The sequence below is a fragment of the Phocoena phocoena genome, chromosome 11 (genome assembly GCF_963924675.1).
Source record: "Phocoena phocoena chromosome 11, mPhoPho1.1, whole genome shotgun sequence".
NCBI classification, from domain to species: Eukaryota; Metazoa; Chordata; class Mammalia; order Artiodactyla; family Phocoenidae; genus Phocoena; species Phocoena phocoena.
The window spans coordinates 71,145,655-71,173,055 of NC_089229.1; positions in this window are offsets into that span (position 1 = coordinate 71,145,655).

The window sequence follows — 27,401 nt, forward strand, 5'->3', positions numbered from 1 at the left end:
TAAAGATACAAAAATTCCACAATATTTCTGTAACTTTTTATGAAATTACTTTCCATTTCCTATTCTTACTATTTATTTTTCTTACATTGGGCTGCTTCCATTTCAATAATTCTGCCAAACTATGTCTATGGTATTTAAAACACTTAACCTGTTCACAAAATAATTTTTTTATAGGTAATGGGGGAGAATGTTAATATAAATTTTATAGGTAGAAAATTTAAAAAAGGCATGTTTGATACACACATATTAGTAAATTCCCCCCATTCGGGATCCTGTTACCCAAGTTTAGTTAGGTCCACATTCTTTTTGTTTTCTCCATGGACCTCTGATATTCACTACATAAGTCTGTTCTCCATTTTAACGGTTTACTAAAAATAATTGTTGTAATGTTTTATGGTGAAGCTTGTGTGCCACACATATTTTCCCTTCCAACCATGTATCTCAAGATAATATTTTTCCTTTGAACAAATTATATTACCTTCCTTGAAAGAAGATTGCTTTTAGAAATTTTGCAGGTTGGATTCTGGATTATGTTCTAATAGTTGTGGTAGCCTCCTCAGGAATAACTATAATACTTGAGTTCACTCACCATTATCTCTCCTTTACGTTATATCTTACTACTTTTAACGGCCTTTTCCATCTCCAACCTGGGGGAGTTTCTAAAGTCTGTCTTCAAGCTATTGATTTTCATTATTATTTCATTTTTTAGTTAATTAAATTTTTTTTCCTCTACCCCATTTATGTCCATCACATCTATATTCTCTTATCTGTGAACTTTGAATCTATACCTGCTTTTATAATTCTTTCTGGTCCTGAGTCTGGGTCTTTTTTTTCTTAACTTAGGATGTCAATTTCCTAAAATTTCCATCTGGTTTAGTAAACATTGTTATTCCTCTGAATCTTTATGCTACTGGAACTTTTCACTTGTTCTGCAATAATTTTGCATGGTCATTATGTATGGCTTTTTAAAAACTCATCCTTGGCTTCACAGAGATCATGACAGAACATGACCCAGGCAGAAAACTGAAGTTGGTGATTTGCTCTGTTGATTTGATTGATATGAACTCTTATCACTTAAGTGATGATCACAACTAGTCAGATATATTGCTTCTGGATGTCTGCAGCTCCAAACCACCAAATCAATGTCTAATTTATATCTGAGGGGCAGATATGGAACATCTTAGAATTTCTTAGCCTGTTACTTTGACATAAAACAAAAATATATATTTAAAAATTACCCCCTCACTGTTAATATTTCCACATTTTTCCAGTGTCTACTCTACCTATATAATTTTCTTATAGGGACTCTGTTTCCAGAGTTGCAACATGACATCACTAGTATCATTCCTTCCTACTTACGTATCTCCCTTCAATAACATTCATTGCCTTTTTCCAGCAAACTCCCAACTCAATCCCCACCACACCACCTGCTTTATATCAAATACTCTTGGAATTTTAAGCCCCTGACTAGATATAGCAGGAAAAAAAAAAGGGAGAGAGAAATATGGCATTGAAGAATTAGTACCCAAGAAATTGAGGGTCAAAAGTTCATTTTTTCTAGTTTATCACACCATCAATTAAGCTTCTCTATATGCCAGGGACTGAGCTAGGTGGTGGAAATACAGCCTTAGCAAAGTAATAATAATAAACCAAAAAACTATGATCTCTGTGTTCGTGAACCTCACATTCTAGTAGGAAGTAAACATGAATAATTAAGATCTATTTTTCTATTTCTCAGGTTTCCTTTTATATTTTATTATAAAGTGTGGTAAATATAACAAAGGGAAAGTATACAATGCCATTAGAGAACAGAGTGTTAAATAGATTAGTGGTTCAGAGAATGATTCTCTGGGTAAAAGACATTTGAGTTGAGGACTAAAATATGAAAAAGGGTTAATCATGTGATGAGTACATATGTGCTTGTTAGGTGAGAGCTGGGATGGTGAGCAGGCAGAAGGAACACAGCCTGCTACATGTCCTGAGGTAGAAAAGAACTTGGCCCAAATCTCATGTCTGTGAAACAGAAATCATGCAGTGAAGGAGATAAGAAGCATGATTTTCCCTGCAAGTGAACCTGATACACATAGGCCACTATCCTTTCACTATTGCTTTATTTTGTTACTTCTATTTCAACAGGTAGATTATAAATTCTGTTTTAGTGATATCATGGATTTTCAATCTTTAACAGAATATTTATAAGTATTTTTGTTGGCAGTTAGCAGAATTTGCAGCACAACTTAACCAGGTGGCATTTTAAGAAGACTCTATCAAGTGGTCAAACATTCCAAAAGCAGCATCATGGTGGTAACAGGCCACAGGTTGCCTTGTTACCCTACCGTCGATTTGGCCAGTACAGAGTCAATGGCCCCAAATAGATTTAGACAGTTTACTACTTATGTCAAAGCAGAGTGAGATCAACATGGTCCCAGCTCCCCAAATTCTCAGTTTCACATTATGAATCTAAACCAGAAATGTCAGATGACAGACAACACAGGTGATTGGTCACTCTGTCATTGGGGATCAGTTTCTAAACCACAGCAAGCAGTTATGTAAATTTACACAGAAGCCTGCAGCTGTACTACAGAGATGAGGTGCAGTGGAAAGTCCTGTGCTCAGCTGAAACTAGGGAGATGGCCAGGAATTAGCTCTGTGTTCGTCTTTCACAAGATCAGGATGAAAAAATACCTTGTGGCAGTTTCTCACAAGGCTTACCTCTGGTTGCTCCAAAAGGAGTCACAGGACTCTGGATCAAAACTTGGGTTAGACTATGGTCACAGTTGACCACACGGATTATGTGGAGGCAAAATCACTAGGGCACCATGGTGGAGCCATTTCCTTATAGAATCCCCAGTCTATTTTTAATGCTGCTTTGTGTCCTTGTGTATTTATAACCATCAGAAATATTATATAGAAGTGACTTATAGAAAAATAGTGTAAACTAATATGATACCAGACTAAAATGCCAACTCTCTATCTCTAAATATCTGTCTGTGTATTCATCTATTTATATTTCTAAAGTAGAGGTATTTGCCCTAAGTATTTGTGTTCAAGATGATTATATTGGATCTCTGTCCTCTTATTAGGGCAATTTGGATAATGCCTAAATAATTTTAAGACTACAGAGTAATATACAGGCAGTAAGCATAGAGGTTTGTACAATTATCTATAACCCAGAGAAGAGAAACCTTAGCCTCGTTTGAGGAACTCAGGAGTCTTCTGGAAAAACATGACAACAAGGCTAATACCTAAAGGAAGAGGATGAATCTAGCATGTAGTTCCCAAGCTTTATTCTTGGCATATGTTGTGGCTGGAAATGAAGTAAAAAATAAGTCAGTATATGGTCTTGCATAATAGTCTAACAATCTAAGTATTATAGATTTTATCTAGAGGGAGTGTAACTTTAGGAATTAAAATTGAAAGGGTGATATATTTGTGTGTCAGATAGCCCTGGTGGCAGGGACTATAGGTTTAATACTGCACCCCTTCCCTCCCCAAACTAAATCAAACCAAAATAGAACAAATAAAGCAAATAGATTCACAGTTTTTCAAAATGGAAATTGACAACCTTATTCTAAAATTTATTTAGAAATACAAAAAAAACAAGAATAATTGAGATAATCTTGAAGGCAAAGAAAGGGTAGAAAGGCTTGCTTTAATGGATATCGATGTTTGTTATAAAGGTAATACAGAGAGTGTGGCTGAAGAATAGACAAATAAGCCAATGCGACAGATTAAATAACCCAGAAAGAAATCCACATTAGATATAGACATTTTATCTATGCAAAAGTTAGCACTTCCAAGAAATGGGAGAAAAATGGTCTACTTGATAAAGTGTTGAGTCAATTGGATAGCTATGTGGGGAGAAAAAATGACCTCTTCCTCATGCCTTACTGAAAAAATTATTTCCAGATAGATTTTAGATTTTAAAGATGTGAAAGGAAAAACAAAGATAAAGATAACATAGGAAAAGGAATTCCCTTGCGGTCCAGTGGTTAAGATATTGCACTTCCATTTCAGGGGGCATGGGTTTGATCCCTGGTTGGGCACTAAGATCCCACATGGCACATGGTGTGGCCAAAAATTAAAAAGAAAACAAACAAACAAAATAAAATAGGAGAATATCTTCATGACCATTGGTAGGAAATCGTTTTTTAAAATAAAACAAAAAAGCATTATTCATGTGTTTCTTAAACTGACTACTTCAAAATTAAGTAAATCTTATCAAAATATACCATTTGAGGTCTTCCCTGGTGGCGCAGTGGTTGAGAGTCCGCCTGCCGATGCAGGGGACACGGGTTCGTGCCCCAGTCCGGGAAGATCCCACATGCCGCGGAGCAGCTGGGCCCGTGAGCCATGGCCACTGAGCCTGCGCGTCTGGAGCCTGTGCTCCGCAACGGAAGAGGCCACAACAGTGAGAGGCCCGCGTACTGCAAAAAAACAAAAACAAACAAACAAATATATATATATATACCATTTGAGAGTGAAAAAGCAGATTATAGAGTTTGAGAAGTATTTACATCATCTATAACTGAACCCCAAAGTAATATAAAATATTCCTACCAATCAATAAGAAAAAGACAACTCAGCATGGAAAAAAGGCAGGAGGCTTGAACAAGCCCTTCACAAAAAAACTCTCAAGAGCCAATACATATGCGAAAGGGTATTGATACCATCAGAGCTCTGGATAGGAAAACAGAAGCCACATTATGTATTTGGGGTATGAAGCGTTTTATTATCGCAAATTAGAAGCTTAAATAGACATTTAAAGAGTCTGAGGAGTAAAGCTCAGGGAAGCTCCCATTTCTCTTCCTCTGCATCAGTAATGTGAGCTGTGCTCAAGAGCTCATCAGAAGCTGCTGAGATCTCATATCTGTCTGTCAGTCTGACTACAACCTTCTCTAGGAAATATGACCTTTCCTTCCCTTCTTAAAATTCTCTCAACGTCAGACTTTAATCCAGAATCAAACAGACAGGAAGTTCTTGGAAATGCAATCTCTGGCTTCTCCTCTGTAACAAAGAGAAGATCTTGGTAGTGATGCCAAGTTGAGAACAGATAAATCAGAACAATGTCCAACCTCACTGGTAATTGGAGATATAGGAGTAAGCCTGCAAATGAGTTTACTACACAACCACCAGGTGGCTAGAAATAAAAAGACTGGCAATTGGAATTTTTGGCAAATATGTGAAGTGAGAGCAATTCTCCTACATCATGGGTGAAAGCATAAATTGGTAAAACCACACTGGAAAACCATTTGGCATTGTCGATGAAGTTGAGCATAGACATATCATATGACTCATTCTATTCCTAAGTATGTATCCAACAAAAACGTGTGAAATATGTAGCAAGGACCATGTCCAATAGTGTCCACAGCTACCTGGCATATTTGAGGAAGCCAGTGTGGCTGGAGTGAGGTTGTAGGAGATGAAGTGAAATGAGGAACAGGGTGAGATTGTGCAGGGCCATGCTGGCCATTGTTAAGACTTTGAAGAGTTTCCCTCAAAGGGTTAACATAACTGTATTGTTTTTATAAAAGGATCATTCTCGCTCTGTGTTGAGAAGTGACTGAGGGGGCACAAGGGCAAAGCAGGAAGACCAGGTAGGACGCTGTTGCAAAGACCCTGGTGAGATTGATGGTGTCTTTTACCTGGGTGGTGGGGGTGAAAGTGCTGAGAAGATGGGCAGATTCTGAATATACTTAGAAAGTAGAGCCAGGCAGGATTTATTTACGGTCTGGATGTGGGGTAAGAAAGAAGAAGAGGCTCAAGAACGACCCCAGGTTTCATGTACTGAGCAACCAGAAGACTAGAGCTGTCGATAACCAAGATGGACAAGACTGTGGAAGAATAGGTTTTATGCTCCTGGAGAGCTGGGTGTTGGGCATAATAAAGTTTGAAAGGCTTATTAGGAGGCCGAATAGTCACAGAATAGGGTGTAAGTGATATAAAACCTTCATAATGTAATAAAAAACAAAACACTATCTAAACAAACAAGAAGCATAGACAGTATAACAAATGTTTAGCTATGTGGAAGAACAGGAGGTAGGTGGTAGCAGGATGAATTTGAATGTTCATTTCTTCATCTTCATAATAGGCAGTCAGTTACTACTCTCTGAACCTGAGATATTTAGTTCAAAAAATAATATAACATCTTTAGGTTTTCATGAACATTTAAAATTGAATTTGGAAAGATATTTTAGGATATGCTATCTTTTTTGGTGAAGAAACAATTACCAAAACTTCAATAATTCTTTTAGTTTCAATTCATCTTTTTTCTTTTAAATTAAAATAAAATGACATTGATAATTTTTAAAATAAAAGAAGCAAGTACAGTTCCATTTTAATAACATTATTTTGGTCTCTCAATCTAGATATCTGTATCTCTATGTTTATGTAGGAATAGACAAATGTCTGGATTATGGTCACTTAAATTTAACAATGATTATATCTAGGTGATGGAATAGTTTGTTGTATTTTTAAACTTTTTTTTTTTTACACTGAATAGCTTGGATACTTTTTAAACATGCAAATTTTATCTTCAAATAAACGTACAGCAGTTTCTATATTTAAGGGTAATAACAAAGTACAGATTATACAAATTTTTTTATTTCATATTTTTAAAATTTGCAAAATATTAAGCAAAATGTCTGACAGTACTTCTGGGAAGCCCATCTCCAAGCCAGACTCATGCCTAGGTGTGTCCATATTTACCACATCAATGGTGGTAAACTTATAAACAAACACCTGTTATCTAAGGTGAATAATGTATTATGTTGTTTGCAAAACTAAGTGAATATAATCACTTTTGTGGATCAGTAGTTTATCACATTAAATAATGAGTCCTGATTATTCACTGGCAGAATCGTTGACACCAAACAACATTCAGAGGTAAAGCAATCAATTGGTTTATCTATTTTGGGATGACTTAATCCATTGTCTATCCATTCCTACCCAGAGGAGCTGAGTTGCTTCAATTAGTTTCATTGTTTCTCTTTTCTTATAATTAAAAATAGTTATCATTCCTTTGGTTGAGTAGGTAGTCTACAGCCTATAGCTGCAATGTCCAACATAGTAGTCACTACTCATGAGGGTATTTAAATTTAAATTTGTTAAAATTAAATAAAACCTAAAATTCAGTTTCTCCTTATATTGGCACATTCCAAGTGGTCAATGGCTAGTGGGTACCATTTTAAACCTTGAAGATACAGAAAATTTTCAATATCTCAGAATGTTCTAAAGGACAGTGCTTTGTTCCATGAAGAAAGCTTTTTAAAATGCTTCTCTAAAATGTGTTATCTCTCTTTTATTTCTCTAGATCACTTTTTTAAAATTGCCTTTGCAAAATAATCACGGTATGTTATGCATTATCCAGTGATTTAACTATTGTAAGAATTTGGAACAAAATATGAAAAATAACTTCTTGTAAGTAGGCGTTAAAGTTGACTTTCAACTGATGATGTCACTGTAGAAAGAGCTCTGATCCCAGGGCTAATAAGGATCTGAAAAAATCTTCAAATCTGAATATAAAAATATTAGCCATAGAGTTGCATATAGGGTTAATCTAACAACAAAGGATCATGAAAGTTATAATTCAGAATAAATGCAAAAAATTTTTCATTACTTTAGGTTTGTTTTTGAGGCATTTTATAAAGCTTATAAAAATATTTATTGAACACATCAAAAATTCATTCTTAGATGTATTGGCATAATTTTTCTATTTCTGGGAATTTAAATAGTGACTGCATCAAGTACATTACTTTGGAAGAAGACTTTGTTCTTTAACAACTCAGGATCTGAGCTAATAATAGCAGTCAGCCACCCAATTTCATAGATTAGTTTAAAATATCTCTTGCTTACTAAGCAAAATGTCAAGGCCTTAGATATTAGCATTTACTTAATTTCCTCTGCCTAAAAATAATCAACACCTCTCCCTATAACTTGGGAAAAGCATTTATATTAATGAGTTACTCTGTTGACACCCATTAAATATCAATAATTTATATTAATTGCTTTTCAAAAATAATAGTGTTTGTGGTTTCCAGTACTACACAAATATCATTATTCATCAGCATTTAAAACACATTTTTCTGTGAACTTGGAATTGCTTTCTGTAAATGTTCCAAAAACTTGTGATGAGATTGATGTTGCAAGCAGTTATGCTTTGTACATTTTAGCACAGAAAGATTCCCTCTTCTGCATTATTTCAGGTATTTGGTTTCACATTTTCCAAGTTTGTGTTTCCAAATATGTGCTTGCAAACAAATTCCCATCTTGTTGCATGAAAGTTGAAGACACAATTTAATTTTTATGTTGTGTAATTGAAAATATAGTCTTCCTAGTTATATTTCAGGAGTTAAGAATTTTCTATCTGTCTTAGTATTGTTTATAGAGTAAAACAAACAAACCAATTACAAAAAAATAAAATCAGGGTGTATTAAAAAAATCTACTCAAAATATTTGGTTGATTACTTGGTCTTATTTTCTAAATTGCAAAATTTTATATACACATTTTCCATCTTGAGCATTTTTGAATACTCAGTAAATACTACTTGGGGTAAATACTATGTTTACATAATTATCACTTTGCTGCTGAAGTAGAAGTTAGCCCAGACAGAAAAAAAGTCTTCATGTCTTAAAGGCTAAAGTTCCACATGCTTGTGATCTTCTCTTTCCAAAGATGTCATGGAAATAATGGAATAAAGTCAGTGTTGGACAAGGGTGTTTGGGAGTGCACATGGATTCTTTAACCTAATACAAGAGGCTTGGTAGAATTCACACATTCCTGGAATCTGGGGATCCTCAAGGATCAAGACTGACCCAGTGAAAGATGTCTTCTGTGTCTTGCTATTTGCAACATGGCAGAAGGGAAGAAGGTGTTGAAGACCAGTGACTTATGTGGGACCTACCTCTCTGTTGAAGCTCTGAGTGAAGTCCCTGACCCGTAGCTATTTTGGATTGCCTAGTTAGTTATCTCCTCAGCATATTGGAGACTCTGCCTACATTCTCTAGCTGCACTGAACCCACTTATACTAACTGATTTCTGCTGAGCTTAACTGCCTTTGCTCTGTGAGTTAGGAGATCTATATGTCTGACAATAGCAAAACAACAATAATCTGTATGAAAAATCACCATGTAAACAAAGTTAAAAGTAAAATCATTGACTGAAAAAAAGTATGCAACAACATATAACAGAAAATAAATAGCCAGAATATTCCATAATGTTTATAAGAAAAGACAAAAACACAACAGAAAAATAGGCAAAATTTTGAACAAACCATTTGCAAAAGAGGAAATACAAATAAAGGATGCTTGCCTTAAAAAGGAAGCAAGGAAATGCAAATTAATGCAACTGTGAAATATTCTCCCATCAGATTGAGAAAAAAAGTGGTAATAATATCAAGTGTTGATGAAGATTCTGGGATATTAATATTCTCGTATCTGTTGATTAATTTAAATTGCTTTAGCTTTTTTAATCCTAGGAATATCCTAGTTATAAGTAATAATAATGAACATTTTTTTACCCAATTGTCTTGATTATTCAATATCTATGCACCCTTTCTTTTTTTGTAATAAAATTCTGATATTCCTTTGGGAATCCAACTCATCTTCATTGGATTAAATCTTGTTGGAATTACCAATCACCCTCCCCAAGGACAAGGGATTATCATATGGTTTAGGTAAGGCTCCTCAGTGCCCTCTTTGGAATCTGAATCTCAATCAAAATTACAAGGACCTAAGAATATAGGAGTGCTAAAGACATTTCAGATTTTCAGATTTCATCAGTTTAAGATGCCATACATGCAAGATGCAACATTATTGCATGTATCACCTAAAAAGGGACACCAATTACACAGATAATGCTTTCCTTTCACTTAGAAAATTTTATATTTAGTAAACAAGCTCCTTTAGATATACTTACAAATTCATTTTTGTCATATTTCACTAATGAACATAAAAAGAAAAATATAAGTGAAATAAATTGACTAAGGAATACCTAAATCCTTTGTGAATCACTTTTTTTCTCAGACTTATCAGTATTCTTGATTCTCTGGGCTAATTGAGAGAAAGTAATTGATGGAGTACATTTTAGTCTCAGATATACTTTTCCAAGCCACTGATACCCATTCATCACAAGTTGGTGCCTGTAGTCATTTCTTCAATGATGAATATTAAATTCACTAATAAAACATTTATGCACTGCTGTTGCTTTTATGTGTTTTTGCATACACAATCATTTAAAAATAAATATGACTTAATAGTATAATCAAGATATTTTAAATGTAATTAAACCAAATGTGTAGGGTGTCAATCAAACTCATTAATTAACTGTAGTAAGAACATTATTGACAACATGACCAAGTTCTCACATGCTCAGACAATGTCATCTACTTTAAAGTGCCTCAGTCCAACCAGAATTGTGATACTTCACTTAAAATACATTTTAAATATAAAAAATACAAAGTTTGAAAATGATTTATTCAGAGATATCTGTATGCTACCTAAAAGAGACTTTAGATTTAAAGACACACACAGACTGAAAGTAATAGGATGGAAAAAGCTATTCCATGCAATTGAAAATGAAAAGAAAGTGTGGGGTTACAGTACTTGTATCAGACAAAATATTCACCCAACTTAGGAGTACCTAAATACATAGAGCAAATATTAACAAACATAAAGGGAGAAATTGACAGTAACACAATAATAGTAAGTATTGTTAACACCCCAGTTACATCAATGGACAGATCATCTAGACTAAGAACAAAACAAAACAAAAACAAAACAAATAACAAACAAAAAAACCATTTAGAAAACACTGGCCTTAAACAACACACAAGATCATTTGGACTTAACAGATGCATAGAGAACATTTCATCCAAAAGCAACAGAATACACATTTTCAAAAGGACATGGAACATTCTCCAGCATAGAACACATGCTAGACCACAAAACAAGTCTCAATAAATTTGAGAAGATTGAAACAACAGCACTATGAGACTAGAAATCAACTGCAAGACAAAAACTGCAATAAAACTACAAAAAATGGAGGTTAAACAGTATGCTACTAAACAACAAATGGGGCATTGAGTAGCAAAGAGAAAAAAATACCTGGAAACAAATGAAAATGAAAACAATGATCAAAAATCTATGGGGGAAGAAGATGGTGGAAGAGTAAGAAGTGGAGATCACCTTCCTCCCCACAGATACACCAGAAATACATCTACATGTGGAACAACTCCTACAGAACACCTACTGAATGCTGGCAGAAGACCTCAGACTTCCCAAAAGGCAAGAAAATACCCACATACCGAGGTAGGACAAAAGAATAAACAGAGACAAAAGGATAGGGACAGGACCTGCACCAGTGGGAGGGAGCTGTGAGGGGGGAAAGGTTTCTACACACTAGGAAGCCCCTTCACGGGCAGAGACTGTGGGTGGCAGAGGGGGGAAGCTTCGGAGCCACGGAGGAGAGCACAGCAACAGGGGTGAGGAGGGCAACGTGGAGACATTCCTGCACAGAGGATTGGTGCAGACCTGCACTCACCAGCCCAAGAGGCTTGTCTGCTCACCTGCCAGGATTGGCGGGGCTGGGAGCTGAGGCTCAAGCTTCGGTCAGAGCCCAGGGAGAGGACTGGGGTTGGCGGCGTGAACACAGCCTGAAGGGGGTTAGTGCACCTCGGATAGCTTTGAGGGAGTCGGGGAAAAAGTCTGGACCTGCCAAAGAGGCAAGAGACTTTTTCTTCCCTCTTTGTTTCCTGGTGCACGAGGAGAGAGGATTAAGAGCGCAGTTAAAGGAGCTCCAGAGACGGGCGCAAGCTGCAGCTAACAGGACGGACCCCAGAGATGGGCATGAGATGCTAAGGCTGTTGCTGTCACCACCAAGAAGCCTGTGTGTGAGCACAGGTCACTATCCACACCTCCCTTCTGGGGGGCCTGTGCAGCCTGTCACTGCCAGAGTCCCGGGATCCAGGGACAACTTCCCCAGGAGAAGGCACAGCATGCCTCAGGCTGGTACAATGACCCATCAGCCTCTGCTGCCACAGGCTCGCCCAGCATCCGCACCCCTCCCTCCCCCTGGCCTGAGTGAACCAGAGCCTCCAAGTCAGCTGCTCCTTTAACCCCATCCTGGCTGAGCGAAGAACAGAGGTCGTCCAGCGACCTACATGCAAAGGTGGGGCCAAATCCAAAGCTGAGCCCCGGGAGCTGTGTGAACAAAGAAGAGAAAGGGAAATCTCTCCCAGCAGCCTCAAAAGCAGCAGATTAAAAAGCTCCACAATCAACTTGGTGTACCCTGCATCTGTGGAATACATGAATAGACAACGATTCATCGCAAATTGAGGAGGTGGACTTTGAGAGCAAGATTTATTATTTTTTCCCCTTTTCTTCTTTTTGTGAGTGTGTATGTGTATACTTCTGTGTGAGGTTTTGTCTGTATAGCATTGCTTTCACCATTTGTCCTAGGGTTCTATCTGTCTTTTTTTTTTTTTTAATTTTTTTTCCTAATAATTATTTTTTATTTTAATAACTTTATTTTATTTTTATTTTATTTTATGTTATCCTTTTTCTTTCTCTCTTTCTTTCTTTCTAATTTTTCCTCCTTTTATTCTGAGCCATGTGGATGAAAGGCTTTTGGTGCTGCAGCCAGGAGTCAGTGCTGCGTCTCTGAGGTGGGAGAGCCAACTTCAGGACACTGGTCCACAAGAGACCTCCCAGCTCCACATAACATCAAATGGCAAAAAACTCCCAGACATCTCCAGCTTCACTCAAAGAGCAGCAAGCTACAGTGCTGGGCACCCTATGCCAAACAACTAGCAAGACAGGAACACAATCCCACCCATTAGCAGAGAGGTTTCCTAAAATCATAATAAGTCCACAGACAGCTCAAAACACACCACCAGACGTGGACCTGCCCACCAGAAAGGCAAGATCCAGGCCTCATCCACCAGAACACAGGCACTAGTCTCCTCCATCAGGAAGCCTACACAACCCACTGAAACAACTTCAGCCACTGGGCACAGACACCAAAAACAATGGGAACTATGAACCTGCAGCCTGCAAAAAGGACACTCCAAACACAATAAAATAAGCAAAATGAGAAGACAGAAAAACACACAGAAGATGAAGGAGCAAGATAAACACCCACTAGACCTAACAAATGAAGAGGAAATAGGCAGTCTACCTGAAAAATAATTCAGGGTAATGATAGTAAAAATGATCCAAAATCTTGGAAATAGAATGGACAAAATGCAGAAACATTTAATAAGGACCTAGAAGGACTAAAGATGAAACAAGCAACAATGAACAACACAATAAATGATATTAAAAATACTCTAGATGGGACCAAGATCAGAATAACTGAGGCAAAAGAATGGATAAGTGACCTGGACGATAAAATATTGGAAATAACTACTGCAGAGCAGAATAAAGAAAAAAGACTGAAAAGAACTGAGGACAGTCTCAGAGACCTCTGGGACAACATTAAATGCACCAACATTCAAAGTATATGGGTTCCAGAACAGGAAGAGAAAAAGAAACGGACTGAGAAAATATTTGAAGAGGTTATAGTTGAAAACTTCCTTAATATGGGAAAGGAAATAGTTAATCAATTCTAGGAAGCAAGGAGAGTCCCATACAGGATAAATCCAAGGAGAAACATGCCAAGACACATATTAATCAAACTGTCAAAAATTAAATACAAAGAAAACATATTAAAAGTAGCAAGGGAAAAATAACACACAAGGGAATCTCTATAAGGTTAACAGCTGAACTTTCAGCAGAAACTCCGCAAGCAAGAAGGGACTGGCAGGACATATTTAAAGTGATGAAGGAGAAAAACCTACAGCCAAGATTACTCTACACAGGAAGGATCTCATTCAGATTTGATGGAGAAATCAAAACCTTTACGGACAAGTAAAAGCTGAGAGAGTTCAGCACCACCAAACCAGCTTTACAACAAATGCTAAAGGAACTTCTCTAGGCCAGAAACACAAGAGAAGGAAAAAACCTACAATAACAAACACAAAACAATTAAGAAAATGGGAATAGGAACATACATATCAATAATTACCTTAAATGTAAATGAATTAAATGCTCTCATCAAAAGATACAGACTGGCTGAATGGATATAAAAGCAAGACCCATATATATGCTGTCTACAAGAGACCCACTTCAGACCTAGAGACATGTACAGACTGAAAGTAAGGGCATGGAAAAAGATATTCCATGCAAATTGAAACCAAAAGAAAGCTGGAGTAGCAATACTCATATCAGACAAAATAGACTTTAAAAGAAAGAATATTAGAAGAGACAAAGAAGGACACTACGTAAGGATCAAGGGATCGATCCAAGAAGAAGATATAACAAATGTAAATATTTATGTACCCAACATGGGAGCACCTTAATACATAAGGCAAATAGTAACACCCATAAAAGGGGAAATCAACAGTAGCACATTCATAGTAGGGGACATTAACACCCCACTTTCACCAATGGACAGATCATCCAAAATGTAAATAAATAAGGAAACACAAGCTTTAAATGATATATTAAACAAGTTGGACTTAATTGATGTTTATAGGACATTCCATCCAAAAACAACAGAATGCATATTTTTCTCAAGTGCTCATGGAACATGCTCCAGTATATATCATATCTTGGGTCACAAATCAAGCACTGGTAAATTTAAGAAAATTAAAATCATATCAAGTATCTTTTTTGACCACAATGCTATGAGACTAGATATCAATTACAGGAAAAGATCTGTAAAAAATACAAACACAGGGAGGCTAAACAATACACTATTTAATAACGAAGTGATCACTGAAGAAATCAAAGAGGAAATAAAAAAATACCTAGAAACAAATGACAATGGAGACACGACGACCCAAAACCTATGGGATGCAGCAAAAGCAGTTCTAAGAGGGAAGTTTATAGCAATAAAATCCTACCTTAAGAAACAGGACACATCTCGAATAAGCAACCTAATCTTGTACCTAACGCAATTAGAGAAATAAGAGAAAAAAAAACCCAAAGTAGTAGAAGGAAAGAAATCATAAAGATCAGATCAGATATAAATGAAAAAGAAATGAAGGAAATGATAGAAAAGATCAATAAAACTAAAAGCTGGTTCTTTGAGAAGATAAACAAAATTGATAAACCATTATCCAGACTCATCAAGAAAATAAGGGAGGAAACTCAAATCAATAGAATTAGAAATGAAAAAGGAGAAATAACAACGGACACTGCAGAAATACAAAGGATCATGAGAGATTACTACAAGCAACTTTATGTCAATAAAATGTACATCCTGGAAGAAATGGACAAATTCCTAGAAATGCACAACCTGCGAAGACTGAACCAGGAATAAATAGAAAATATGAGCAGACCAATCACAAACACTGAAATTGAAACTGTGATTAAAAATCTTCCAACAAACAAAGGCCCAGGACCAGATGGCTTCACAAACAAATTCTATCAAACATTTAGAGAAGAGCTAACACCTATCCTTCTCAAACTCTTCCAAAATATAGCAGAGGGAGGAACACTCCCAAACTCATTCTACGAGGCCACCATCACCCTGATACCAAAACCAGACAAAGGTGTCGCAAAGAAAGAAAACTACAGGCCAATATCACTGATGAACATAGATGCAAAAATCTTCAACAAAATACTAGCAAACAGAATCCAACAGCACATTAAAAGGATCATACACCTTGATCAAGTGGGGTTTATTCCAGGAATGCAAGGATTCTTCAATATATGCAAATCCATCAATGTGATACACCATATTTACAAACTGAAGGAGAAACACCATATGATCATCTCACTACATGCAGAGAAAGCTTTCAACAAAATTCAACACCCATTTATGATAAAAACCCTGCAATAAGTAGGCATAGAGGGAACTTTCCTCAACATAATAAAGGCCATATATGACAAACCCACAGCCAACATCGTCCTCAATGGTGAAAAACTGAATGCGTTTCCACTAAGATCAGTAACAAGATAAGGTTGCCCACTCTCACAACTGTTATTCAACATAGTTTTGGAAGTTTTAGCCATAGCAAACAGAGAAGAAAAGGAAATAAAAGGAATCCAAATCGGAAAAGAAGAAGTAAAGCTATAACTGTTTGCAGATGACATGACACTATGCATAGAGAAGCCTAAAGATGCTACTAGAAAACTACTAGAGCTAATCAATGAATTTGGTAAAGTAGCAGGTTACAAAATTAATGCAGAGAAATCTCTGGCATTCCTATACATTAATGATGAAAAATCTGAAAGTGAAATTTAAAAAAAACACTCCGAGTTACCATTGCAACAAAAATATTAGGGAATAAACCTACCTAAGGAGACAAAAGACCTGTATGCAGAAAATTATAAGACACTGATGAAAGAAATTAAAGATCATACATTGTGAAAATGAATCTACTACCCAACGAAATCTACAGATTCAATGCAATCCCAATTAAACTACAACTGGCATTTTTCTCAAAAAATTTCACAATTTGTATGGAAACACAAAAGACCCTGAATAGCCAAAGCAATCTTGAGAATGAAAAATGGAGCTGGAAGAATCAGGCTCCCTGAATTCAGACTATCCTACAAAGCTATAGTAATCAATACAGTATAGTACTGGCACATAAACAGAAAGATAGATCAATGGAACAGGATAGAAAGCCCAGAGATAAACCCATACACCTATGGTCACCTTATCTTTGATAAAGGAAGCAGGAACGTACAGTGGAGAAAGGACAACCTCTTCAATAAGTTGTGGTGGGAAAACTGGACAGGTACATGTAAATGTATGAGATTAGAACTCTCCCTAACACCATACAAAAAAATAAGCTCAAAATGGATTGAAGACCTAAATGTAAGGCCAGAAACTATCAAACTCTTAGAGGAAAACATAGGCAGAACACTCTATGACATAAATCACAGCAAGATCCTTTTTGACCCACCTCCTAGAGAACTGGAAATAAAAACAAAAATAAAGAAATGGGACCTAATGAAACTTCAAAGCTTTTGCACAGCAAAGGAAACCATAAACAAGACCAAAAGACAACCCTCTGAATGGGAGACAATATTTGTAAATGAAGCAACTGACAAAGGATTAATCTCCAAAATTTATAAGCAGCTCATGCAGCTCAATGACAAAAAAAACAAATAACCCAATCCAAAAATAGGCAGAAGACCTAAAGAGACTTTTCTCCAAAGAAGATATACAGATTGCCAACAAACACATGAAAGAATGCTCAACTTCATTAATCATTAGAGAAGTGCAAATCAAAACTACAATGAGATATCATCTCACACTGGTCAGAGTGGCCATCATTAAAATATCTAGAAACAATAAATGTGGGAGAGGGTGTAGAGAAACGCGAACACTTGCACTGCTGGTCGGAATGTGAATTGGTACAGCCACTATGGAGAACAGTATGGAGGTTCCTTAAAAAACTTCAAATAGAACTACCATATGACCCAGCAATCCCACTACTGGGCATATACCCTGAGAAAACCATAATTCAAAAAGAGTCATGTACCAAAATATTCATTGCAGCTCTATTTACAATAGCCAGGAGATGGAACCAACCTAAGTGTCCATCATTGGATGAATGGATAAAGAAGATGTGGCACATATATAGAATGGAATATTACTCAGCCATAAAAAGAAAGGAAATTGAGTTATTTGTAGTGAGTTGGATGGACCTAGGGTCTGTCATACAGAGTGAAGTAAGTGAGAAAGAGAAAGGCATATACTGTATGCTAACACATATATATGGAATCTAAGAAAAATATGTTATGAAGAATCTAGGGGCAAGACTGGAATACAGACACAGACCTACTAGAGAATGGACTTGAGGATATGGGGAGGGGGAAGGGTAAGCTATGACAAAGTGAGAGAGTGGCATGGACATATATACACTACCAGATGTAAAATAGATAGCTAGTGGGAAGCAGCCACATAGCACAGGGAGATCAGCTCAGTGCTTTGTGTCCACCTGGATGGGTGGTATAGGGAGGGTGGGAGGGAGGGAGATGCAAGAGGGAGGAGATATGGGCACATATGTATATGTATAACTGATTCACTTTGTTATAAAGTAGAAACTAACACACCATTGTAAAGTAATTATACTCCAATACAGATGTAAAAAAAAAAAAAGGACAGAGCAAGGCCAGTTCTATGAGGGAAGATTATAGTAATACAAGCCTACCTAAGGAAACAAGAAACATTTGAAATAAACAACCTAACTTTATACCCAAAGGAAATAGAATAAGAACAAACAAAACCCAAAGTTAGTAGAAAGAAAGAAATCATGAATATCAGAGCAGACATTAATGAAATAGAGACTAAAAAAAAAAAAAAAAATAGGAAAGATTAACAAAGCTGAGAGCTGCTTCCTTGAGAAGATAATCAAAATTAATAAACCTTTAGGGAGACTCATCAAGAAAAAAGAGAAAGGGTTAAAATAATCAGAAATGAAAAAGGAGAAATTACCACTGACACAAGAGAAATACAAAGAATCATAAGAAGTTACTATGAACAGTTATACACAAATAAAATGGACAACCTAGAAAAAGCTGGACAAATTTCGAGAGACATGCAATCTCCTAAAACTGAATCAGGAAGAAATATAAAATATAAAAAGTTGATTACCTGAAATGAAATTGAATCAGTAATGAAAAAAAATCCCAGCAAACAAAAATCCACAACCAGATGGCTTCAGAGGTGAATTTTACCAAACATCTAAAGAACAGTTAATGGCTATCCTTCTCAAAGTGTTCTAAAATCCTGAAGTTGAAAGAACACTTTTGAAATCATTCTATAAGGCCAGCATCACCCTGGCCAAAACCAGATAAAGACACCACACAAAAAGAAAATTACATGTCAATATCACTGATGAATAGGAACATAATAATCCTCAACAAATATGAGAAAACCAAATCCAAGAATGCATTAAACTGATCATACACCATTATCAAGTGGGATGCATTCCAGGGATGCAAAGATGGTTTAATATCTGCAAATCAATTGATGTGTTATACCACATTAACAAACTGAAAAATAAAAATCATATGATCATCTCTATAGATGCTGAAAAATATTTTGACAAAATTCAACATCAATTTATGGACAAAAAACTCTCCAGAAAGTGGATATAGAGGGAACATACCTCCACATAATAAAGGCCATATATGACAAACCCATAGGTAACATCATACTCAGTGGTGAAAAGCTGAAAGCATTTCCTATAAGATCAGGAACAAGACAAGGTTGCTCACTTTCACCACTTTTATTTCACATAGTATCAGAACTCCTAGCCATAGCAGTCAGACAAGTAAAAGAAATAAAAGGATTCTAATCTGGAGAGGAAAATGTAAAGCTGTCACTGTTTGCAGATGACATGATACTATTGATATATATAGAAAATCCTAAAGATGACACCAAAAATGATTAGAACTAGAGTGAAATTAGTAAAATTATGGGATACAAAAATAATATAAAGAAATCTGTTGCATTTCTATATACAGTGATGAACTATTAGAAAGAGAAATTAAGGAATAAATTCTGCTAACCATTGCATTCAAAATAAACAAAAAATACCTAGGAATAAATCTAACCAAGATGGTAAAACACTTGTACTCAGAAACCTATAAGATTCTGATGAAAAAAAAGGGTAAGACAACACAAGCAGATGGAAAGAAGTACCATGTTCATGGGCTGGAAGAATTAATATTGTTAAAATGACAATACTGGGCTTCCCTGGTGGCGCAGTGGTTGAGCATCTGCCTGCCAATGCAGGGGATGTGGGTTCGTGCCCCAGTCCGGGAAGATCCCACGTGCCGTGGAGCGGCTGGGCCTGTGAGCCATGGCCACTGAGCCTGCATGTCCGGAGCCTGTGCTCCTCAATGGGAGAGGCCACAACAGTGACAGCCCCGCGTACCGCAAAAAAAATAAATAAATAAAATAAAAATGACAATACTATCTAAGGCAATCTACAGATTCAATGCAATCCCTATCAAAAATACCAATGGAATTTTTCAGAGAACTAGAACAAATAGTTCTAAAATCTGTATGGAAACACAAAAGACCTCAAACAGCCAAAATTATACTGAGAAAAAAAGAGCATATCTGGAGGTATCTTGCTCTGATTTCAAACTATATTACAAAGTTACAGTAATCAAAGTGGTATGATACTGGCACAAAAGCACACATGTAGAATAGAGAGCCCTGAAATGAACTCACATTTATATGGTCAATTAATCTATGACAAAGGAGGGAAGAGTATACAGTGGGAAAAAGACAGCCTCTTCAATAATTGGTATTGGAAAAACTGGACATGCAAAAAAATCAAACTGGAACTCTTTGTCATACCATATGCAAAAATAAACTCAAAATGGATTAAAGACTTAAACATAAGACTCGAAATGATAAAACTGCTAGGAAAAATAAAACAAGACAATATGCTCTTTGATGTTGGTCTTAGCAATATCTTTTCCTTTTCAGGCAAAGGAAACCAAAGCAAAAATAAATAGTTGAGATCACATCAAACTCAAAAGCTTTTGCACAGCCAGGGAAACTTATCAACAAATGAAAAGACTGCCTACTGAATGGGAGAAGATATTTATAAACAATGTATCTGAAAATGGGTTAATTTCCAGAATTTACAAAGAACTCATACAACTTAATATCAAAAACTAAACAACTTGATTAAAAAATGGACAGAGGACCTGAAGAGACATTTTTCCAAAGAAGACATACAGATGGCCAACAGGCACATGAAAAGATGCTCAGCATTGCCAATCATCAGGAAAATGCAAATCAAAACCACGAGATATCACCTCACACTTATCAGAATGACTATTATCAAAACAAAAACAAATAACAAGTGCTGGAAAGAATATGGTGAAAAGAACATTTGTACATTGTTAGTGGGAATGTAAATAGGCAAAGCCACTATAGAAAACAGATGGAGATTCCTCAAAAAAGTAAAATAGAACTACCATACAATCCAGCTATTCCACTTCTGGTTATTTTCCAAAGAAAACAAAAACACTAGAAAAGATATAAACATCCGTGTGTTCACTGCAGCATTATTTGCAATAACCAATACATGGAAGCAACTAATGTCTCCATCAATAAATGAATGAATAAAGAAGATATATATATATACACACACAATGGAAAATTAATCAGTTACAAAAAGAATGAAATTTTGTCATTTGCAAAAGTATGTATGGACCTCGAGGGTATTATTGTAAGTGAAATAAGTCAGACAGAGGAAGACAAATACAATTTCATTTATATGTGGAATCTAAAGAATAAAACAAATGGATAAACAAAATAGAAACAGACTCATAGATACAGAAAAGAAACAGATGGTTGCTACAGGTGCAGGGGTTGGGGGAATGAGTGAAATAGGTGAGGGAGATTAAGAAGTACAAACTTCCAGTTACAAAATAAATGAGTTATGTGGATGAAATATACAGCATGGAGAATATTGTTAATAATATTGTCATAATTTTTATGGTGACACATGGTAACGAGACATTTTTATGATTATTTTGTAATGTATAGCAATTTTTTTTTTTTTTTTTTTTTTTTTTTTGCCGTACGCGGGCCTCTCACTGTTGTGGCCTCTCCCGTTGGGAAGCACAGGCTCCGGACGCGCAGGCCCAGCGACCATGGCTCACGGGCCCTGCTGCTCCGCGGCTCGTGGGATCCTCCCGGACAGGGGCATGAACCCGCGTCCCCTGCATCGGCAGGCAGACTCTAAACCACTGCGCCACCAGGGAAGCCCTGTATAGCAATTTTGAATCACTACGATTTGCAACTGGAACTAACACAGTGTTCTAGTCAGTTATACTTCAATTTTAAAAAAGCAATAACATGTAATCACACTGTTCTTATAGGTTCTGCAGTGGACAACATTTACATCATCATAATGATGCAAATGCTAATTATTGATGTAATTAAAAGTATGATAAAATGGTTAGAGAATGAAGGAGATATTAAATCTTCATCTCTTATACATTTATAAATTTTAAAATAGCTTTTTTTCTTTTTATTGTATCTATTTGCAATGATAGATGTTAACTAAACCTATTATGGTAATCATTTCACAATGTGTTATCCAAACTATCATGCGGTACATTTTAAACTTATACAGTGACATATGTCAATTATTTCTCAATAAAAATGGACAAAATAGCAATATGTAAAAATGATAATACATCACACCCAACCGGTGTCATCCCAAGAATACAAGATTGGTTTAACTTTTATAAATCAATCAATATGATTTACAATATTAGTAGAATAATGAAAAACATGACAATTTACTAGTCAGCCCCTCTCATTTTATTGTACGCAAGAGCCCTCACTTCTTCTCTCATTTCTCCTTCCTTCCTGCCACCATTCCTCTCTCCTTCCCTCCCTCCCTCCCTCCCTCCTTTCCTTTCTTCCTTCCTTCCTTCCTCTTTCCCTCCCTTCCCCCTTCCTCCTTTCCTCCCTTCCTTTGTCCCTTTCTTCCACCCTTCCTTCTTTCGTTTACCACCCTCTCCGATTCTCTCTTTCTCTCACTCTGTTCCTCTCTCTCTCTCTTTCCTCATTATGGGCTCATGGATACCCATTTTTTAAGGATTTGTAATTCATTTAACTGTTCTTAATTGTCTTGTTCAAATTGTCCTGGATTTGACTACCAGTGCTGCCAAAAGTCTTAGCTCCCTGTGCACTGATGTTGGATAGAAATATGGAGACAGAGATTTGGAGGATGAGAAATAGAGAGGCTTTTTATTTTTTGGCCAGGCAAAGGGAAGATACAGCAGGTTAGCACCTCAAGAACTGTGCCCCCCTCTCCTGGGGAATTACAGGGATTCTTATAGGGGGAGTTTGCAGTCCAAAGTGAGTGATAAGAATCAAAATGGTGAAGGTCTTGTATTCTTCTTCTTTTTGCATTGTTTCAAAACAGTCACCGCTGGGGTCAGGCAACCCAGTAATTCGGTCTGGCAGCCTGGTAATTGGGTCCTTTAGTTTCTGGATTACCTGCCTGTGACCTCCTTTCTAAAATGTAAACAGCTACAAGGGGTGATTTGCTACAAAAGATTACAGGGAGAGTAAATGCCAGGTGCAGGATTTAAATTACACAGAATTAGGGGTGACAGGTTCGCTTGGTGAAGGACTAATCTAGTTAGAGAAACTACAGATTAGTAACAGTTAAAATAAAACTAGCATTGATTAACACTTTAGGCCAGTTCATGTTTCTTCTCTAGCCTGTTCACTGTCCCCTTTACTTTCCTTGTTTTCAGGAGAGAAAAAACTTAATTTCTATTTTTGTTTTAACAAATTCCACACTGCTAGTTCATTTCCTCCATATCAATGGAGGAAAGGAAACGCTCATCGTTCTTGTCTGGTTGAGGACAAAATTTCAGTAGTGTAAGCATCTGCGTTATCTATAGTTTGGACTTAGTTCTTTAAATCATTCAGAAACAAAGATATAGTTCCTGATTCATCTGGTATGAAAGTGCAACACTCAGTATATATGATAGCACATGTTCCCCCTTGGGCTGCAGGTAGGATATCTAAGACCATCCGGTTTTGTAAGACGGCTTTTCACATTAGTGTAACTTCAGTATTCAGTAAAGACAGACTTTTTTGAGTACCACTGAGGGCCTGCTTGGTAAATTTAGCTAATGCTTCTATATGTAATGGCACACTTTCTAGGCTGATATTTGGGACAAAGAAATTTAGGTGATCATACCATTTAAAAATGCATCTGTCCCATCTAGAGTGGATATACTGTAAATTAGCAATCTTGGTTTTTGGTAAGGACTCTTGTCAGTGTCCTTGGGCCCATGGAAATCCTAACGTACATTTGCCTATCCACCCTAGAGGGAGCCATGGCCACAGGTTGGTTCCACAAAGCCAGCGGGTTCCACTGGGGGCTCTCCAATAAATATCAGGTCTTAGACCCCAGCGTGTGGCAAACCAGTCACTATTCCTTAATAGCATGATGTTTTGACAATGTTCTAGAGGCATCCAACCCAGATGTCTAGTGGAATTTATCCAGTGCTGGTATGAATGGTTTCTGTTCCCAGCACAACGGTGCCTGTCACTCAGGCAGCCATATTCAGGGTTTAGCCAAAATAGTCCATACCAAATTTGGATGTGCCCTTTTATTATAAGCTATAGGTTTTGTACTGACCCAGGCTTTTTTTCTCTCTAGTGTTTTTGTGGTTGCCACATCTAAGTATATTGTGGCACCACGAGAGAAGGTGAAATTATGGCCTGGCTGATTGATTGTGTCTTTAATTGGCCATTCAGTGGGGAGGAAATTGGTGACTTCAGAAGTGACATCCCCAGCTTCCATTACTTCAAGAATGAATTCTGCCAAATGTTTCCAATCAGAGCCTTTAGGGGGAAAACCCACCAGGGCAATCTGGAGGACGCAGACACAGGTAGTTGGCAACATATCCAGCAATTAGAGTGCTTAAAAGAGTCAGCAAATGAATAAGCCCATTGCAAAAAGATATTTCTTAAACTAGGAGAGAACATAGTTACCAGTATAATACAAAGCTCTAGCCATCATTTCTCTTGCTTAAAGCGATACTTAAGGTCTCCAGTGGGATGTGAAGTCCACTCTTGAGGCTTCCTTTCAGTGGTTGGAGTCAGCTCTGAAGTCCTGGGGTGTGGGTCCATCTCTGGAGGTCTTTTCACCTGGGGTGTGGTGGATCCATGGCTTCACCTCTTCAAGCTTGAAAGACATATGAGTGGTTAGAAGATCGTCCTATGGTCCCTTCCACTTTTCTTCAAGTTGATGATCAGGCCCTTGTTCTTTCCACACTTTTAATAGCACTTGATCTCCGGCCTTGAAGGGATGTAGAGGAACTTCCAGGTGCAGAGGAGATCTGTAAAATATAAACTCATTCATAGAAATTATAACATCATTGAGCTGTTGGACATAGTGTTTTACTTTGGACTCATGTAAGAGAGTAACATTTCCTAATTCCCTATGATGAGCAAAGAATGGTCTCCCATAAAGAATTCCACAGGGGCTTAAACCTAGCCTGCTTCTAGGGGCCACCCGTATGCGGAGGAGAGCAATAGGCAACACTCTGTCCCATTTTAGCTGAGTCTCTTGGCATAGCTTGGCAAGGTTTTCTTTAATGTGTGGTTCATCTTTTTTGTTTTTCCTATTGATCGGGGTCTCCAGGCTGAGTGAAGCTTCCACTTTATTCCTAGAATTCTACTTATGGTTTCAGTTATTTCTGCTATAAAGGCCGATCTGTTATCACTTTGTATGGATGAAGGAAGGCCATACCTGGGTATAATTTCTTTAAGTAAGACTTTTGTCACTTCTTGAGATTTCTCAGTCCTGGTTGGGAAGGCCTCAACCCAACCTGAAAAGGTATCAATAAACACAAGTAAGTATTTTATGCAGCCCCTAGTCTTTGGCATTTGGGTGAAATCTACCTGACAGTCAGCACCTGGGTGTTCTCCAGCACGTTGGATTCCTTCAGGTAGTCCTAGCTTACCTGGCTTAGGATTGCTTTTTATACAAATGGGGCAGCTTTCACTTACCCTTTGTATAGTTTGGTGTAAGTTTGGTCCACGTATATGAGGTTTGATATAAACCATTAGTGCCTCTTGGCCGTAGTGAGTGTTGTCATGTAGATGTTTTATTATTGGCCACACTAGGGCAGCAGGTAGCAAGATAAGACCATGTGGGTTAATTTTCCATTGTCCACTCAGGTTTGTGGAATCAAAACCTCACTCTTTTGCTCTCTGATTATCTTCTACAGTATACTGGGGATGGTACTGTGACCAGTCTATTTGGGGAAGCAAGGGTCCCACCATTACCCTTTTTAATGCAGCTTGTTTTGCTGTGGTACCTGTGTTTTGGTTCCCTCTGGCTATGAATTATGTAGGTTTTTGATGTCCTGGGCGGTGCGTTATAGCTATAGCCTTTAGCTCAGTCACTGCTCTCAAGAGGGCTAGAATTTCTGGAGCATGTTTGATGTCCTTATTGTTTGAATTCAGTAGTCCTCGTTCCTTCCATATGGCTCCGTGGGCATGCAAAACCATAAAGGCATATTTAGAGTTTGTATAGATGTTGGCCCTTTTCCCTTTTGATAAAGTTAGGGCTCGGGTTAGAGCAATCAGCTCTGCTTTCTGTGCAGAGGTGCCGGGAGGACTGGGGCAGGGCCAACACCTCAATTATCTGTTGCTCCGTAGCCACTATATATCCTGCATATCTGTCCCTCCTTCACAAAACTACTGCCATCAGTAAACAGGTCCCAATCAGCCTTGCTCAGAGGTTTATCAGATAAATCCAGTGAGCTAGAATAAACAGTCTCTAATACCTTCAAACAGTCATGGAGGATGTCCTTTTCAGGGAGTGAGGGAAGCAGGGTAGCAGGATTTAAAGAACTGCTCACTGGAACAGTGACATTGGGGTCATGAGGAGAATTGCCTGACATTTTCACATCCTCCGTGATGTCAACCAGTATCCACCCTTTTGTTCCAGGAGCACTAAGACTTGATGTGGGACATATACTGCTGTTGGCTGACCCAAAGTGAATTTTTCTGCCTATTTTAAAAGATCACAGGTGGTGGCTTCTGAGCGTAAGCAAGGGGGCCAGCCGGTGGCTGTGGTATCCAGTTGTTTTGAAAGATAAGCCACTGGTCTGGGGATGTCTCCCACCGGTTGGTTGCATGAGTGCGCCCAGGGCCAGCCCCTGTACATACAGTTTAAATTCTTTCTGAAGTTCAGGCAGGCCCAGGGCTCGTGCAGTCATGAATTTAAGTTTTAAAGTCTCGTAAGCCTTTTGGCAGTCTCCTGTCCAAACCAAGGGCTCAGAATCTGTGCTTTTCAAATCATGATATAAAGGCTTTGCAATTAACCTGAAGTTTGGTGTCCGTATGTGACAAAATCCAGCCATCCCTAGGAAACCCTGGAGTTGTCGGCGGCTTTTTGGAATGTCTAAATTACAGACAGTCTGTTTTCTGTTGGCTAACAAGCTCCGAGTTCCTTCTTGTAATTGGAATCCTAAGTAAGTGACCTGTTGTTGACAGATTTGAGCTTTCTTTTGCGAGACTTTGCAGCCACACCAGGCCAAGTGATTTAATACTGTGACAGTGTTAGATAAGCAGTGTTCTATATCTGAGCTTGCTATTAACAAATCATCCACATATTGTAGGAGGACTCCTTGGTTTAAATGTAGTCCCTGTAAATCTTTGGCCAGAATTTCATTGAAAATAGTTCTTAAATCCTTGGGACAGTACTGTCCAACAGTACTGACTGATTGCTTTTGTTTTCAGGTCTTATCATTCAAATGTAAATAGCAACTGTGATTCCTCCTCTACCAGTATGAAAAAGAAGGCATCTTTCAAGTCAGGTACTGTA